At 34.7% G+C, this 18012-nt stretch overlaps 1 protein-coding gene across 1 annotated transcript in view; it reads left to right on the top strand.

The window, feature by feature from the left end:
• Window positions 1-2512: 2512 nt before the first annotated feature.
• Window positions 2513-18012, top strand: part of LOC128993786 (protein-methionine sulfoxide oxidase mical3a-like) — a 122394-nt gene continuing 106894 nt past the window's right edge. Inside the window, exon 1 of the mRNA XM_054417794.1 lies at window positions 2513-2644. The gene's annotated coding sequence lies outside the window, so the exon portion shown is untranslated. The remainder of the gene's footprint in view (window positions 2645-18012) is intronic.

Raw genomic sequence — 18012 nt, 5'->3', positions numbered from 1 at the left:
AAGACAACGTGAATATTGGGTTCATCCTATAGTAAGTCAGAGACTATTCTTTCTAATTTTTACTATACATCTGCAGCCTTTTTTCTATTTCATTTATAAATAGTTCAGTATCGAACTCTGCCACTGCCATGGTAAAAGGCTAGAAAAAATAGGAAAGAAAAACAACGACAACACAACTCACGCTGAGACTTTGACTGACTCCTGAGGAAAACAAGAAGTGACTGGCCGATTTTTTAATCGACCGTGTGCTCGGACTGATAACAACCTGTACGTTACAGATTTCCGGGCGACAATCGCCTCGCCTACGAATCTGCAGCAAAATGCAGATTTTAAAATCGGCGCAATTCTCGATCGCCTGTGTGCGCGCTTCCGATGCACAGAACGGCCGATGAAATAATTGCCTCAAAATAATCGCTTGTGTGCGCCTAGCCTAAAATTCAAATACATTTTTACTTTATTTATTTATTTCATGCAACATAACATTATGAAAAAATTAATTTCATTCAAAGCTACAAAAGCCTCAGTAGGATTGTCTGCAGCAAAGAGTTCAGTTCAAAGTCCTTTCACAAAAATTCTAGTCAGTTTCATATCTGGTACAAGCTATTCTCCTAATCTGTTGTACTAAATAGATAATTATTAACATCCATTTCTTACATTGTTTTAAATATAATAGGATAACTAATAATATAACAACAATTTTAATAAAAGTGAATAGGTAAATATTTGGAAAAAAAAAATTTACTACAGGTACGTTACAATCCCTTGTTTTACCTAAACCATCAATGCATAGAAATATAACTATTAACAAAGAAAAATTCTGAAAACTTTAACGAATGAATACAGTTTTTTAAATTCTGCTTTCAATGAAGAGTATGACTTAAAATTACTTAAACTAATTGGTAACTCATTAAACAAATGTGGTACTAAATAATGTCTAGTTCTCTTAGTATACTTATTGTTCACGCTAGACACAACATAAAAGGTTCTCCTAAAATTAATTGTACTTATGTGAGTTTTTTTCTTTAAATTTATTAGAGAAACAATAGCGTATAATAATCAATAAGAACTTGAAAAATTTTTCAACTGGCAAAATTTTGGTAATTTCATAATTAATAGATAGTTAAACGTTATTTGGAGTTTTTGGTACAAATTATAAAATTAAATGATAAATAACTCAATTAATATTATAGATACAGGACATTTCCTTGATTTTGTTTAAAGAAGATGTAGTTGGTAATACAATGCCGTTTAGAGCTTGTTTCTATCGTGTCTAGTTCACGAGATATGAGCGATTTTCTAGCACCATCAAGCTTTTCCTATTATTTTTAATATTAATTGTTTATTTGGGCAGTCTAGATACTTGTAGCATGGTCATGTTGCCCTATGCTTTTAAGTAATATCTTCTTATCAACTCACACATTGAAGAATACAATAATTTCTCCATTAATACTGGAGAATGATTTGAAAAAAAAAACTTTTAATCAGGGAACTTCCCCGAGTTATCAGAGAGATTCCTCATTTCCCTAGATGGCCAAATAAGAAAAAATACTTTAAAAGCTGTTGTAAAGTTAGCCAAGTGCAAAGTAACTATCTGTCAGTGTAACATAAAATTTTAGAGGAATTAGCAAATTTATTACATAGTCTAAACAAATTTAATTTCTATAAACTAAACCAAGTTTGCCATAGTATCCATAAGGACATGACATATGCAGTGTGCACATCCAACCCATGTAAGCTTAATCCTTGTATGACTACATATTGTATGCGAATTGTATAGAGGACAAGGAAATGTTAAGTCTGTAAAATAAAAGGGCTTGCTGGATTAGCCTGCCAAAAAATACCTACTCTAGCTTTCAGCTCATTGAATATTCCATTAGTACATAAATTGATAAATATAAAATAGAATGTAACATGATTAATTGTTTTGTTTAAAACTAGGTTAGGCTACAGCAAATCCTTTTTGTAATTGTTTAAACAAGCTTGAGGAACAGTCAGCAGTAAAAACTGAAAATTCCTTTTTAAATTTTACAATTAATTTTATTTGTAGCTATAATGTGTGTTTTAAACATCATGTAAAATAAAACATTAGCTGGCTGTGTAATATCCAAAGCCAAAACCTAGTATTAATTTTCATGAATTAGCATGGATTACTCTTTTGATTGTTAATAATGCTTTTAAATTCTGTAAAATGATTTAAAAATCCAATAATGAATTTGAAAACAATCAAGACAAATGTATTTGCAATTTGAATTTTGGGTGGAGTTATTCAATTTCCCCTAACCAAGATTGTAGCAACAACAAAACATCCTTATAACAACTTCTCATTATAATTTATTTATTTGTATGTCTTCATTAATATCCATCAAATTATTTCAGTTTAAATATATATCTCCGTTTAGTGTTTAAAGAAAATATATAACGCATACATGATGCACATCAGTTTACGCTGTAGGGGTTTTTGTTCTGCGCCGGTACAGGCGAGGGCATTTTCGTGCCGCCATTGGCAGCCCTGTTCATCCGGCTGGCTGCAGAAAGAACAAAACGGATTCCTTTCGTTCAGTTCATTTAAGCACCCGGGCGTAGTGTTATTTTAAGTGATCTGCATTGTGTTTTGTGTTTATACGTTTTACATTTCAATTTATCGGTAAGTACAGATGTTTCTTAATCAACAATATTCGTAATGCATGGGCAAATGATTGATGTAGTTGAAGATCATGTAACGAATGAAATTTACATTCTCTCTCTCTCCCTCTCTCTTACTTGTAAACATGTTTATACTGGAATTTAGGTATTTTCAGAAACTGTATGTGTGTATAATTTAAAGCATAGAAACCCGATTTCGTCTGAAATTAGATAATTACCGCAGTTACTAATACCATATCTAATTTAGTCCCAATTGTCTCTTGTTTTTCGTGTACTGTACGTAAATGTTTTAATTATAAGTCATTTTAGTCTACTTGTATTCGTTTTTAGGAATCGTAATTTTTAGTTTACAGAAAAACACTTGATTAGTTGTTTAGCTAACATAAGATGAGCAATACAATTCACTACATGTTTATTAAGTAGGCCCTAGTTTAATATCTACAGGTAAAGTAAATTTAATGTGTGTTGGCTAAATATTTTTAAAATTTATATACCGTACCTACTTATTTTTACAAGTATCAGCCTAATCCATGAGAATCCATGATATAATTGTGCAATTATCAACTTAATAAACTTAATAACCCTCCTTTTGAACTAGGCTACCACACAATTTATTAATATACTTTTACTTTTTTTCTCTTTTTCATTAGGCTAGTCAATACAACATTTTTACACTTTTTTACTGATTGTTGTACAGTGCTAATTTTAAACTTTAGCCCAAAAGGCATATGGGCTAGTAGTGATTACTTTTTAAAATTTTAATTTAATTGGAAGCTTTCTTTCAGGAGCTAAAGCTAAACAATTCGAATCATTTAGTCTTCGAGGTTACTTTCTTAGTAAGAAATGAATTAAGTTGGGTAAAAATATCACGACGAAATTATTTGGTCTGGTAGAGCTGTGATGAAATATTTTAAAAATCAGTTGTTCTAGTCAATGTTTACACTGTTCTACATCAATAATTTTCATCTTGTTTTAAACCTCGTAGACATTTCGCTTTATCGTGTTTGTGGATGGGGGAATTTATTTTTGGTTTCAAGTTCTAAAGCCAGTTTGTTTTTTTGTTTTTTTTTCATCTTGTGTTTTACAGACGCTAGATTATTGTATTTATTGTATCGCTGGAATCATGGAAAAAACGAAAAAAATAAATAGGTGCCCTAGGAGAAGAGGGCAAAAATTCCTCTAGCCTATATTCGAGAACTCTATTCCCTTCAATGCCATGCATTAATTAACAAATTAATGACATTTACGAAGAAATCACTAAAGTGTAAAAAAAGTATGTGAATATTATGAACTTTGGTTTTGAACAATTACCCTAATCTATTGAAATAAGCTGGAATGGCCATCATTATTGTTTTTATAATTTTAAAACATTGACGTATTTATTTCGATGCCAAGTACAATTAATTACAATAAATTGACGTGATTATTATGATGCCTAAAACTCGTGTATTCGCCTACAGTTTTGGAAATCAATTTATTAAGACTGATTGATTGATTGACGTACACTTGGGTGCTCATTTTAAGTTTAAATATAAATGCAAGATGAGTTGATATTGAATATCAGCTGTTTCTAGAGACAGAGGGGCAGAACATTCATTCCTAACCAATCGCAACACGTACTGGTGTTTTGCAGCGCAACTGCAGTAGTCAAAGGTTTATTTTCTTAATAGGCCTACATATTAGTCAACAAAGAAATATAATTTATAAAATAAAATGGAATTAGGCTAGTTCATTCATAGAGTCCAAAGCGATTTCCAAGTACTGTAGACTGTAGCCTACCGTTTGAATGTATAAACTTCCTCCGGTGGCAATGCGTTTTCCACGAAGTGTGTAGAAATAAACTGTCATTTCCAAGAAGCAGTGGAGCACCTGTTGTATGAAGGGGTTTGACAATGGGTTTCCCACCATAACCGGCAGGTGTCTTCCTTGCGTGACCTTCAACTTGGTATTGGACTGGTGTGAGTACGAGGTTTCTAACCTCAATTCGCACACGGTAGATAATCTAACAAGTCCTAGGACACTACACTAGGCTCTGGTGTAGTTACACACTACTGTACTTCAAGCTCGATGGCTAGGCCTAGATGGTTGTGGCGTTATAGTGATCCATTGGTGATTGGCGGGATTTGAACCCGCGACCTCGGGGACCGAAGTTCCACACTCTGTCAAGCTCTCTCCCCAAGTCATAATTTATATATATACAGTAAATTGTAGGCATTAAGGATTTTTTTGGGAGTTTAAAATAATATTATATTACAGTTAAATTTTATGTGGTCTTTCACGGGTGCAATTAGTTATGTGTGGCAATACATTAGTATAGGTTTAATCAAAGTTCCAGGTGAATGGAGAATACGGACAAGTTAAAACCACCCCTACACCGTAGCTCAATAGCCTATTTTCCCAAGGGATACTGGATACAAGTGGAATTCGTGCTTGAGCGGTCATTAACTGGTGCAGGCACTCAAATTTGAATCACAAAGCCATTGAAATGTTGAATGTCTACGTAGACACTCATATAATTGCGTCCACACAGTATTAAAAAATTATTAAAAAAACATATGTTAATGTTATTATAGCTAGTAAAAGGATTCGGACCAAGTTACGTCATTTGTTTGTGTTTATTATCCACCGCTTTCGTTCTAATATTCGTTGGTTACGTCATTTTTCTCATGCGAGTTAGAAACGTATTTAACAATGCTTCCTCTGAATTATTGGACTATCTGAAGCACAAGCTGTAAACAAGCGGCTTAAAACATTCAAGGAACCCTTCTACCATCCAACCTCCCCTGGTATTGACCTACCTGGCGTGGTCAATAGTCAATTTAAACCCGTGGTGTTGTAGCGAAAGGGTTAACTGACTTGGTTAATGACGTTTGTCTTGGTGTTAATTTGTATAGATATTCCCTACAGCGAAACTATTACCGTAGGTGGCACGGTCATCGACGTATACATTATACATAATTATTATCGATTATTCTACATCGGGAGTATTTATACATCGATGGACACGGTAAGACGTAGACCCTAGAGCGATTTTCACTTTCATTTTCATTTTCATTTTAATGTCCCAGAAGTTAAAAAATTAATAATTTTGATCCGGTTTTCTAATAAATTTGGCATGAAATTGTAAACTAACATGATTCGAATTAACTTGGGCAACGGGAACGGGGTGTTATGGGGTATAGAATTTGTTTCAAATAATTTTTACCCCTTAAACATGGAAGCCCAATTTTCATTGTGGATATCGCATAGAACTTCCTAAACATTTAATTTGCTGTTGGGTGACCTAAGTCGACAAACCATTGAATTAATTTGAAAATAAATCAATTATTTTAACTGGTAGTCACGCGTCACAGGTCACTAGACAGAGGACTATTTTTAGTGGCGCAGCACTACTGTATTGTAGTTATTGTAGACAATTAAAACTGCAGTTGGCTCCGTCCTGTCGCCGAACGCCTGACAGAATTAGACCGGATCGGTAGATAATGACTCACTCATAGCAGCTGGTCTTTGGTTAAAGCAATCATAAATTCCAGTTTACTTGCAATTGTACAAATCGGTCGACCAATGGAGACAAATTGTTGTTGAAACTGGGTAAATGACCAATAATGCAAGTGTTCCTGGTTAAGGAAAACTGGTGTTTAAATTGTTTTGAGTGTATTTTAGTCAATTAATTTCCAACTGGAAAGAAGTGATTAGGACCTATTCCTTCGATGTATATAAAATAATCAAACTACATAATATTCCATAAATAAACAGATTGGTTAGAATAATCTAATTAGCCTAATTGTGAAATGTAAAAAAGACATTCAAAGGCGTCATCTATCGGGAAAATCTGGGTTTTCAGAAAGGCTGCCAAAATTCTATTGTCTAGGCAAGGAACTGTCAAGCTAAAATATCTTAGAATTGTAATAAACAATATGTTATTTGCGTTTTGCACACATACAAATACATAGGGCCTTACAAAAGGGTTAGAATACATCTATTGAACTTTGGAGCTATTTAATTTATTCCACGAGTTCATGTACTTGTATCAGAATCATGTTTGGGAGAATTTAACCGTTTGAACCGCCATCCACGTAAATTATGTAGGTTTTGGAATCTGTCAAAAGGTTATTGACGAAGACATTTAAAGAAAACTAATGTTGCGTTGTCATCTTTATGCTCATTACAACACACACAAGGCCGAGATGTGGATTTTTTTTCTTTTCAAATTAATTGTTGATGGGTGTGATCTTGAAAATTAATATTCAAGTGGATTTTGCATACCTTAAAGTAAAGAAAAAAATCAACCAGTCCCCAGGAGAAAATAAAAAAATATAAAATTCTTTCAATCAATTCAGGTCCCTGCACTAGAGTATTATAATTTGAGAAGCTTGGAAGAACGGGTTTATCGGTTCGTGACGTGTTTTCTCCCTCAACTTTGTGTGACCCAATAGTTTGTTGTCGGTACCTTTACGTATGAACTCCCCTTGTAATAAAGCACAGTTAGCCTATAGTTTGGACGAGTTAAGTGAGTTCCCGACTGACATTTCCTGCTAAGTTTCCGGTGTGTTATCGGGTCACATCCCTCACAGAGAGCCGTTGATATCAATACTGTGTTAAGAGGCGGTGTTTTGGTAAATCGGTGGTTCTCATCTTTTTGCTTCAATTTAGAGGTTTATGCACTCGAAATGTACATCTCGAATTCAGGTCATCTTTGAATTCCCCAACTATATTTTTAAAACACACCGGCTGGGACACAAATACAAAGCTAGAAATCGGATTATTCTAAAAAAGTTTGTGGGACTCAATAGTTAAAGTGTGTTTGCAATAATTCTCCTCGTGTATTTACTTAGGAAAATAAAGATTATCTTCATGAAGAAAAGAGTACTGTAAAATTCTTTATCCGCTTAAGAGAATTATTTACAAGGATTGTACAAAATGAGTAAGTGAACCCTTTTTGTAATGGTGGTTTATGTATATATTCCACTTGGATTTGTCTTTAATAGGCTACTGAATGAACAAATCTCTATGCCAACAACTAGGCGGATAAAATGTTTAAATAGTTTTACTTTAAAAAAATACTTATTGCAGTTTTATTTAAATTTTGTAATACTCTCGCCCCAAAATTCGTCCACGTACATAACAACACTAACTTTGTTGAAGATTTCGTAACTCCAGCCAAACTATTCACCTAAATTACGTGTTTTGTCTCAGATTCGTGTCGGTCCAGTGAGCTGTGTCCGACGTAGGTGTGATTTATTTTACGTTGTCACACGTTTAGAACTCAAGCTATTACCAGACCGAACTCCTATGATCGACGACCTGTAAATCAATCATGTTTGAACGCGTGAGATGGCGTCAGAAACGCTTATTTTTACTGTTGGAATTCTTCCACTTCACTAGTAGTCATAGTTTTGTGCATTTCTTTGTTTTCTTTTTCTTTTGGATTAGTAACTAAAAACCGCTAAACACATTTACATTGTTGGTCCATGAGAAATCTTAGAAATTGTACGTCTCATGAGGTAAACCCAGAACCTCTAAATCCAGAAAATCTAAAGAGCCGACAACAATCTGCAACTTTTCTGCAAACAAAAACTACCAACAATCCCATGGTTTCGTGTTTTGGCACTGACTTTGTATACTGTAGCAGAATTCCCATCTTCAGACCAGCTGTTACCGGATTTATTTTCCTGAAATGAGATTTGATTAGCTTTCTATTTTATCTTTTAAGTTTCAGCTACACGATATGGATGAATAAGATTTATTTCCGTCAGAATACTCTCTCGGTGATTTAATTTAACGAATAGTTCCAAAACAAGCTACATCATTTAGACTCAATAGTCAAAGGAAATCGGGTGAATCTCAACCCCGTTGATATTCAAGTGTTGTCGGGAGCCTAAAAGCAAAATTCTGCTGCTTCTGAAAGGTATACACATTCTTAAAATGGTCTTAAATGCTTACAAGTACCTTAAATCCCCAATATTCTTTACCACCACGAAGCAACTAGCACTAGCCTTATTGCCTTGTTTTAAAAGCCTAAAATTAAATATTTGTCTCATTAAGTTGAAGGTGTAGAAGGGAACCGAATCCATTTTTTCCGGACAATATACAGGGTGATTGATATAAGTGTGCCAGCCGTTTTATTCGAAAACCATAAGAGATATAAAAAAAAGTTAAATGGTAAGTGCCTTGGATTTTTTATTTAAAAAATTATAGTCAAGTCAAAAAAATTATTTTAGCCACCATTTTTCCAATATGGCCGCCAACTTTGATTTTTCTTATGGAACACCCTGTATTTCATGATGTATTCTGGTAGAAAATGTAATTTTAAGACGATTTTATTCTTGTAATTTTTTTCATAAACCTAACCGTTTCAAAGATAATAGTGGTTTAAGTTGTGAAATTTTGAATGGTTTTGGAATAAAACAGCTGGCATGCTTGCTAAGGCCTTTATCGAAACTCTTTCTCATGCAGAAATTTCAAAACTTTAACCATTGTTATCTTTGAAACGGTTAGGTTTATGAAAAAAATTACAAGAATAAAATCGTCTTAAAATTACATTTTCTACCAGAATACATCATAAAATACAGGGTGTTTTATAAGAAAAATCCAAGTTGGCGGCCATATTGGAAAAATGGCGGCTAAAATAATTTTTTTGACTTGACTACAATTTTTTAAACAAAAAATCCAAGGCACTTACAATTTAACTTTTTTTGATATCTCTTATAGTTTTCGAATAAAACGGCTGGCACACTTATATCAATCACCCTGTATACACTTCCAATTCCAAAAACTATCTTCTTGGTTTCAAAAGTGCCTAAATCTCTCATCTCCTGAACCACAGTTTCCCGGAACCTACAGCTGGAGACGCAGCCAAATCTAAATGTTTGCCTTCTGTCTGGAGATAGGAAGTTGTCAGTCACCACTCTCAAGGCCTTGTTTATCTGGTGCCCATCTTGTTTACACTGCCTCACTGATATCATCGACGATCCGTGTATGTTATATAAATGCATATTTTATATTGCAATCGATATATGTGGAGTTGTTGATAAAAAAAGTCATTTGATTGGAGTTTAGCACGTCGGAATGTTAAACGCTGACTTGACTTATGAATTAAACCTTTCGATTAAATTTGAAACACGAGGTTTTAATTAGGTTAGGAAATTAATTTGTTGCAATTGGATTTTGTCTAAACGATTTGTGTGATTGAATGGTTTCATTCTTGTTAATCCGATTTTTCAGGATAACATTATTACTCTATTTTGAGCTCTCAGACATACCTATACAAAATCTGATATTGTTATGGATTTTGTCACATTCAGCTTATAGACAAACATTGTGTCGCTTTACTGATGAAACCGGAAATTCCACGCAAAAAAACCACATTAAAAATCGTGATTAATCATGTATATAAAAGCCACAGTTCCCAAGCAGACAACGGAGTGCCCGACTGCGGACGAGGGCTTCGTGCCAACATAGACTATTCCTGGCGAAATGTGGATACCTTAGCAATGCTGCGAACCGCGCTGAGAATAGAAAATGGAGACTGGCCTGATTACCTGTCAACTCGTGTACCAACCGATATCCGGAGATTTGATGATTGGTCAGTGATTTTCAACGATATTACCATAGTAACCAATCCAGATGCGGACGCCACCTATGATGAAGGATGCATGTAGAATCACAAGTGTATAGACAGAGGCGTCGAACGAAAAAATATTGGGGAGATACTTTGAATTTCCCAACTATTTTACGCGGATTTCCCAACTATATTACATGGATTTCCCACCTATATCCTCGAATTTTTCAACTACTATATTACTCAGATGTCCTAAATAATTTCCTATATACCCGGCATACGTGGGGAGTGTTTTGATATGTACTATTTATTTTTAATTTCACCAACTGTAAAACTATTTAACCAAACGAAACGATCTATATATCAACTATTGCACATGATGTCTTAAGTCAATATGCGTACCTCACGTTTGGCGTAGTGTCTAAATTTGAAAATTAGTTTTTTATTTGCTGTACGGTAGCTTAACAAATCACAGTTTCTCTGCTAACCATCCTTGGTATGCTATAATTCCGTATCATCACTCCCTTCACTTAAATAAATTGTGTTCAATTAAAATAACTGTCCTGAGTGTCGGAGCTCACAGTATAATTGCCTGATTTGAAACTTTAATGATAAATGGGGACAATTAGCAGTTAGTCTCGCGCAGCAGTTTTATGTTTCTCTCTTAACTCACTGCTAAAAGTTAACTCATAAACATGCAGCTTAACGTGTGAGGCATGTTGCTATGTAGCCTACACCACAACTCGTTATGAACATCGTTTATTGCGATGACTGCTTCGATTTCGATGAACTTGAAAGGAAAACATGCAGTGTGAATCTATCTTTTCATGAACTTCTGACTCAATTAATTATTATAATTCTCATCATCTGATAGATTTTATATATTTGATCAGTTGTAAAAATTTAAAGGTGAATTTCTCCTGGTGTTTTAGGTTTACCATTTATTTCCTGTATTCTTAAACTCTACCGGTGTTTTAACAGATACCCAATATAGATTGTGTACTATAACTTGTCCTTTGATGTAATATCCAAAGTTTAGGAATAGGTTAGGTCAAGTCTCCTTGCCCAATGAACATAAACATATATCTAAGTTACCTGATGATTAACCCAATTCAAATATACCAAGGCAAAAATGTGGGTCGGAATCCACTCTAAGTAGGTCCCTTAGTTGCCATTAGCTGTATGGGCTATTAATTAACAGCTTAAGGAATATTTCGGCCTCAGTCACTAACAAGACTACAAGATCGCGCCACTCATCCTACACTCATCTTCATTCATACTTGGCTTAAAATACCTAGTTTGTATGGTCGCCATTTCATCGAAAAGTATTAAATTATTAACACACATGAGAATACCTTTGTTTTATACGTCACTAAAGTAAATTAATAATCAATGCTATTAAACCACAACCAATTAATAATTTAATGCAAATTCCAACTTATTAACACACATTTTATGGTGAAATTGCTGATCCTGTGAGCAAAATAGTTCATATGTCTAAACGTGTTACTCGAGCTGCAATCATCTTGTCAATTGAGATTTCATTTGACCAGTTCTTGTAATTATGATTGTCGCGGTAGAGGTACAAACTTGTCCGGTTCTCTGTACTTGGATTGGTCGGCCAATTAGACCAAGATGTGATGAGGCTACTCTACTGCGGTGTACCTGTAGTGGCATTTCTGGCATGGCCGGGGTCGACTTGAGATTTATAACACTGGTGATGTATCAGTTATCAACTGGACATTATGGTTTATAAACTAATTTTACCTAATAATATGAGCACTGATACTTATGGTTGAGATTTGCGACGGAGAATTACTAAGGTTGATTACCTTATCGTGTTTGTAAGTAGGAGATTTTGCATTGGTTTTACGTATGTACTCAGAAATTTACCAGTTCTGTCATTCTGTCAATACCATAGTGTAGAGAACAACCACACTGCAACTAAAATTTGCTTTAAGTAGACCAAAAGCATCTTATTGTACTTGTATTTTATTTTGACGTCCAAACTCCATCTCCATCAGGTTGATAGTCAAGTGATTTTCCAAATCACTTAAGTACCATTTTTCACAAATGCCTTTTTTGTTACTTAATGTTATGGATACGGCATGACCGAAAGCACTGTAGATAAAAGTTATAAACGTAGTACTCTACCTTATAGGCCGAAGGCTGAGTTAAAAGAATAAATGTAGTCAAAATAATATAGTACGGAATACGCTTTCAACCTTTGCTTTGGTGTATCATAGAAAAATTTAAAACATGTTTTCCTCCACTTTCTTTTGGTTTAACTTAGCATATTTAATTATAAAAGTTTATGATAATGGCTTTACCACTACTACTCCATTCAAGTATAGATTTGAATTGTTAAACTACAAAAAGAGTATAGAGTATGTTGAGACGGTGGCGTGTGTTGTAGGTGTTATGTTGGTGTTTTTTTGTGATCAGCCCGTTGATGAGGGGCAAGTTAAATGATATTGTTATCAAAGGTGAGTCCCCAGGTCCTTCCTAACCGGAACATGATCTTGACATGGCCCATGCTCGTGGAACAGAGATGAAAGTGAAACCTTCATTTGATAAGGTTCGCTGCTTGCTGTGAAATTATTAATACCGAAATTGTAGTCTCGGAAGAGAATTCTTGTGTAGAACTCGTTAAAATCGCAATAAAAAGGAAGAGTTTCTGTAACAATTAACTAAAGAGGATTAAATATGTTGAAAACAATATGTTTGTGTTGTTTGTATACAGTTTGTTTTCTTTTAGGTTTCCTTCAACAATATAGCTATGCCGTGACAAATCCTAATATTTAAACCTTTTTTGTTGTTGTCGTAAAAATGCTTTTATGAAAACTTTGCTTGTATGATAACTTAAATTGAGCAAAACAAGCATAAGTCAATTAATTCCCATTTTCTGCCTATAGGTTACCCTACTCGATTTTTAAGAAGGCTATCTCACCAGCTTTGCATAAACTAAATATGCATCTCTGTTTTAAATTACAAGTTTTTACCTACAGTTTAAACTGTTATGTAGTTATTTGTCTACAAGAATCATTTAAACGCTTGGTTCTATATTTCATAGTAAAATCATGATTTAGGTTTTAACTGATTTTACATACTTAAACCTTTACACACACATAATATCTGGGAGCAAAGTCTCCCAACACTTTTCTTATCGTTCCCATAAAGTGGTACGCTACAACTACTAGTTTTACTTTATTACTTTATTCTGAAATGGCTACCATACGAATGTAGGTATTTCAAGCCAAGTATTAACGGAAATTAGTGTAGGGTGGCACTTAACGTCCTCAACTACTCTAGCGCCAACACACAAATCACCTATAAAGCACTTCCCTAAATCTGAGGTCAGCACGCATTAAGGTTGTTGGTTTGAATCGTCGCCAGTAGATCGCAGCTTGGCAACCGTGTTGTCTCTTGACCCCGCGGACCAAAGTAGCCAATGACAATGCGCGACGCCGAGCAATCCCAACAATTGGCGACAATAGCAACGCTTTTCTGCCTAACTGGGCTGCTGAATGATCGTGAGTGTCAATCGTTTACCATCTATTTACAGATCCAGGCATTCACTCGAAAGTCAAGAGTTTCAAAAGTCAGCTCCAAAGTAGCTCCGATAGTCAAAGCTACACAAGGCATAGGTCTAGGCACTGATCCTAAACAAATTTTTCGTAGCAGTGCCTTTTTGGAGTTGTGATTTTTCCGCAATCCCACACAATGTTAAAATTCTCCATTGCGTATCTTAGAAATATTAAATTTTCGGAGATAAGTTTGAATTTAAAACTACAGTAAAAAAGCCCAACTTTAAAATTCGTTTTCTTTTACTACCATTCTGTGCTTTTTAAACTTATCTTGTGTTTTTGACGCCATTGCAATTTTTTTTAGAGAAATGGGCCAATCCCTGGTTTTGTTACTTTAATGTCAATCGTTTGGTGAATTCGATATTATAATTTGAGAGCTTAATGACAAGACAGAGGAGCGAAATCAAACTAAAAATATAGTAGGGAAGGTTAGGTGAACACTACTACTATATGTTTAAGTTAAGATTAGGTAGCCTACATGATGAGTAACTAACATTAAGTGCAGTAGTTAGAATTCACTCTGGATATTTTAAATGGATGCTATAAATGGACTGGTTGCTAGCGTTTCATTCAAAGACGATAAATTGAATAAACCTCTACCAGAGTGCATTGATCATCCATCTACTTTGTTAGCTCTCATACCCCGATGGTTTAAGGGGTTGTACCACGATTACTGTATTAGATTTTATGTTTTTTTCGAATAAATTTCCTTTTAGGTTTTAAGTAAAGGCTACAATTCCATCTCGGTAGGTTATGAATGCGTTATCTCAATGATTGATGATTGATGTCAAATATGTATCAAAGATCCTCGAAATGTATACATTTTAACCCCCTGAATCAACATTAGCACTCGTCACCTTCCAAAATTCAAATAAACGATTCCAAGAAAGTTTTCGTCAGTGAGAGGAAATATTAGGACGGTCTATCAATAATCAAGTATATGCACCGAAGAGGAACTTGAGAAGAACTGGCGCAAGTCGCCTCAGTCGTATGGACATGGGCTTGGCTATCATAAACGGAACCCACACAAGAGTAGTGAACGTAATGAAAAGTTATAGCTCAAATTTCAGATAGTAGCTGAAGGTTTTATGGTCATTAAATAGCCTATCTTGTAGATAAGCTGAAACTGACTGGGTTTCTGTTCTTTGAGCTCACTGTTACCAATTCGGGTAGCACGTTGCAGCATGTACTAACAAAACACTAAAGTTATTTGCTGTGATTCATAGTTGTTGTACCAACCGGAAATCCTTTAAAAATCGTAAAATAAATTGAGAGATTAAAATTTACTTAATTAAGAAGATAATCAAGAAATTTATCCTCAAGTGTTAGATTCTATATTAGGGCTTCAGTGGTTGGAAAAAAGTTTTATATCACACAATTATAATCCCCTCATTTATAACATGCAATTGAGTTAATTGAAGGAACTCGTCGTAGCTTTTGAAAGCAAGAATAAGTCAGTTGTCAAAGTCGTGTAATAAGGTAATTTAAAATTCATATTCTTCCTTTGAGCGCTCTTCCTACTTTCCTGTTAAAGAAGTAGAAACATAGAGACTTTTTCTTGTAGTGAGAGATTTGTGGGATAACTGAAGTCATTATGTTTAAAAATAATTAAAAAATACTCTATCATTCATTTGTATTACTCGGTTTTGACTCTCATATCGAGCTAAAGACAACTAAATCGTATATTTTTGTCTCAAAATCCCAAAAATAAGTTTATAAATAAAATATCCTTTTATTTGTCAGTTTTCCCTTTTGTATCGACCCAATTAGACAAGAACGTTACCAAATTTCCTCAGAACCTCTAAAACGCAAGGTAAAGGTTTATAAAGACAATAACTAATAAATTCATCACAAGAATAAAGACAATTGTATTCTCGATTCGATTTCTCAATAACAAAAGTTGACTACAGGTACAACACAACCACCTGTCTGTCAGCTGTTTAGCCGTATCAGCTGTTGTCATATGTCATCTGTCTGACGTGGGTGTGGAGACGGAAGCATATCACATGTGCTTGTTTTTGTCTCGAGCCCATTTACGGCTTCAAGAGGGCCTCTGTTCTGTTACACTCCAGCTGATGGGTGTATCAATCATATGTCTGGTGAGTCACAGCTGATAACTGGAGAGTGGAAATGCTTGGACGTTTTGTAAAGAGATGATTATTGTCTGGTTAAACCATATTAAACATACTTGTAGGTTGGTTCTGTAGATTGAGTGTACAGTATACACTATCAATGGGCAATGGGTTTCATCTTGAGTCTAATTTATACGTTTTATGGTTAAAACCGAACGTTGGTATCTATCTATATATTAATAGGCAAGCATGTTTCTTTAAAACCTTTTTTCTCAGCTCGTGTGCATCGCAGGGAAAATCTACGCATACTGTTAGAAAGATATTTGCCTGTAGATGTGCAGAATCCCTTTATAAATTAAAATAGGCTAAAAAATAAGCACAAAAAACGAATTTGAAAACTTCAAAAAATTAACATGGACCAACTGGGTTGCCATGATGGGGACGAAATAACAACAAAATGTAAACAGAAAATCAAAACAATTGGAGGAAATCCCAATCACATGTTTTATTTACAGTGTGGGGAGAAAATATAGTAGTCTGTACATTAATTATTTTTGGTCGAGTTTCGACCACAGGACGACCACTAGTAATTAATTAATCAGTGGAGTACCTATAAGTTAGTCTTTGTCAAAAAAGATGCACAACATCCTTACTTCTGTAGAAACTTCTTAAATTCTCAAACTGTCGTTTCAGTGTAAAATATATTATGCTGTTATACAGTAGAAACCTATGACATTACGAAATTTGGTGCTAAACTAATTAAACTATTGTCCTGAAATTCATTAAGTCAGCAATAAAAATAATTACACGTTCACTGAAAAGTAAAATTCTAACATGCACACAACGAAAATATAGATTTCGTTTGACGATTTTTGTAAAAGCCTCAGCACCCAATTTACAACCTCAAAATTTGGCGGTTTCGACAACAATTTTCGACTTAATCGATTAGGCGATCGTATAATTAGCATATTAACTCAACTTTGCTTACCAAGGTTATAAAAAACTGGTTCTGAAACTTCTCATTGTGCTAAATAACTGTGAACCAATTTTTAACAAGAGTTTCAAAATAAATAGGTCATTGAACTGAGATGTTGTTAGGCTGTTTAAATTAGCTTATCCACTAAATATTTAGTCAGATAGTAGTATGTGATTATTGAGAGCAAAGTTTGTTATTCCCAAAGTGTAGGAATGTGTTTGACCAACAGTTCTTGTAATGGGAGTTAGTGATAGTGGAATAACTGTTAACAGAGTTCTTGAAGACAAAATGTCCAATTTCATCAGCACGTTGACCTGTAGGTACAGTATTCTTTGAGATATTGGAAAACAAATTTAAGGACCAACATCGGAACATCTATCACTCGAATAATGGCATGGTTTTCCTTCCGAAATGCATTAATCAAGTTAAAAAACTAGCATTGTGCCTAAAACGTAAACTTACCACTTTAACCCCACCACGTTATTCGTTGGGTTTTTCCCTGTAAAAATTCTTCCAACTTCACGTGTTTAATTTTGAATTCATGACGAAATCGTGTTTATGGTTCAGTCTATTGGTATATGTCTTCCGACATACTATTTCAAGTTCCTGGGGTGGGGGTGAGGTCGTAGATGCAAAACACCCCGCGAGACTCAGTACCTAAAGTTTCAGTTTTCAGTTTCGATGAGTCGGCGAATGACCCCTGGCTGAGTGGAGAGTGTCTGATAGTTAATCAGAAACCGGTTTTGACCAACAACGAACCAACGAACGACGACCAGCGACCGGCGGCCGCGGTCAGGGTTCACTGTGGTACACCTCAGGGGATCAGCGATCAGTGCTCCGAATAAACATAGACATAATTCCGAATTTTGATGTGAAGCACTCTTTTGGAGTGGCTCTCTGAATAACATATCTTAAGTTGTGGTGTACTGAGTTTTTGCTAATTTTGTTTGCTCTTAAAGTTATACAAAATTTTGCTTTTAAGGTACGGTACTCCGAAATTTTTATTACAAAATCATAGCTCTGAACTACTAAAGATGACGAACTCATCCTGCTAATTGTATTGCTTCGTAAGGTGAGATTTTTCGTTTAATTGGTATCAAAACTCGGAATTTATCTATTTCGGACCAATGCAAAATTATGGCTGTGCCACACTGAAAGGACCGAAATTCGTGG

Source organism: Macrosteles quadrilineatus, unplaced genomic scaffold (genome assembly GCF_028750875.1).
Source record: "Macrosteles quadrilineatus isolate MER2022 unplaced genomic scaffold, UCM_ALF_1.0 Scaffold_5__1_contigs__length_97177068, whole genome shotgun sequence".
Taxonomy (NCBI): Eukaryota; Metazoa; Arthropoda; class Insecta; order Hemiptera; family Cicadellidae; genus Macrosteles; species Macrosteles quadrilineatus.
Note: the sequence above shows the minus strand (reverse complement) of the source record. Positions and strands in the feature narration are given on the sequence as shown.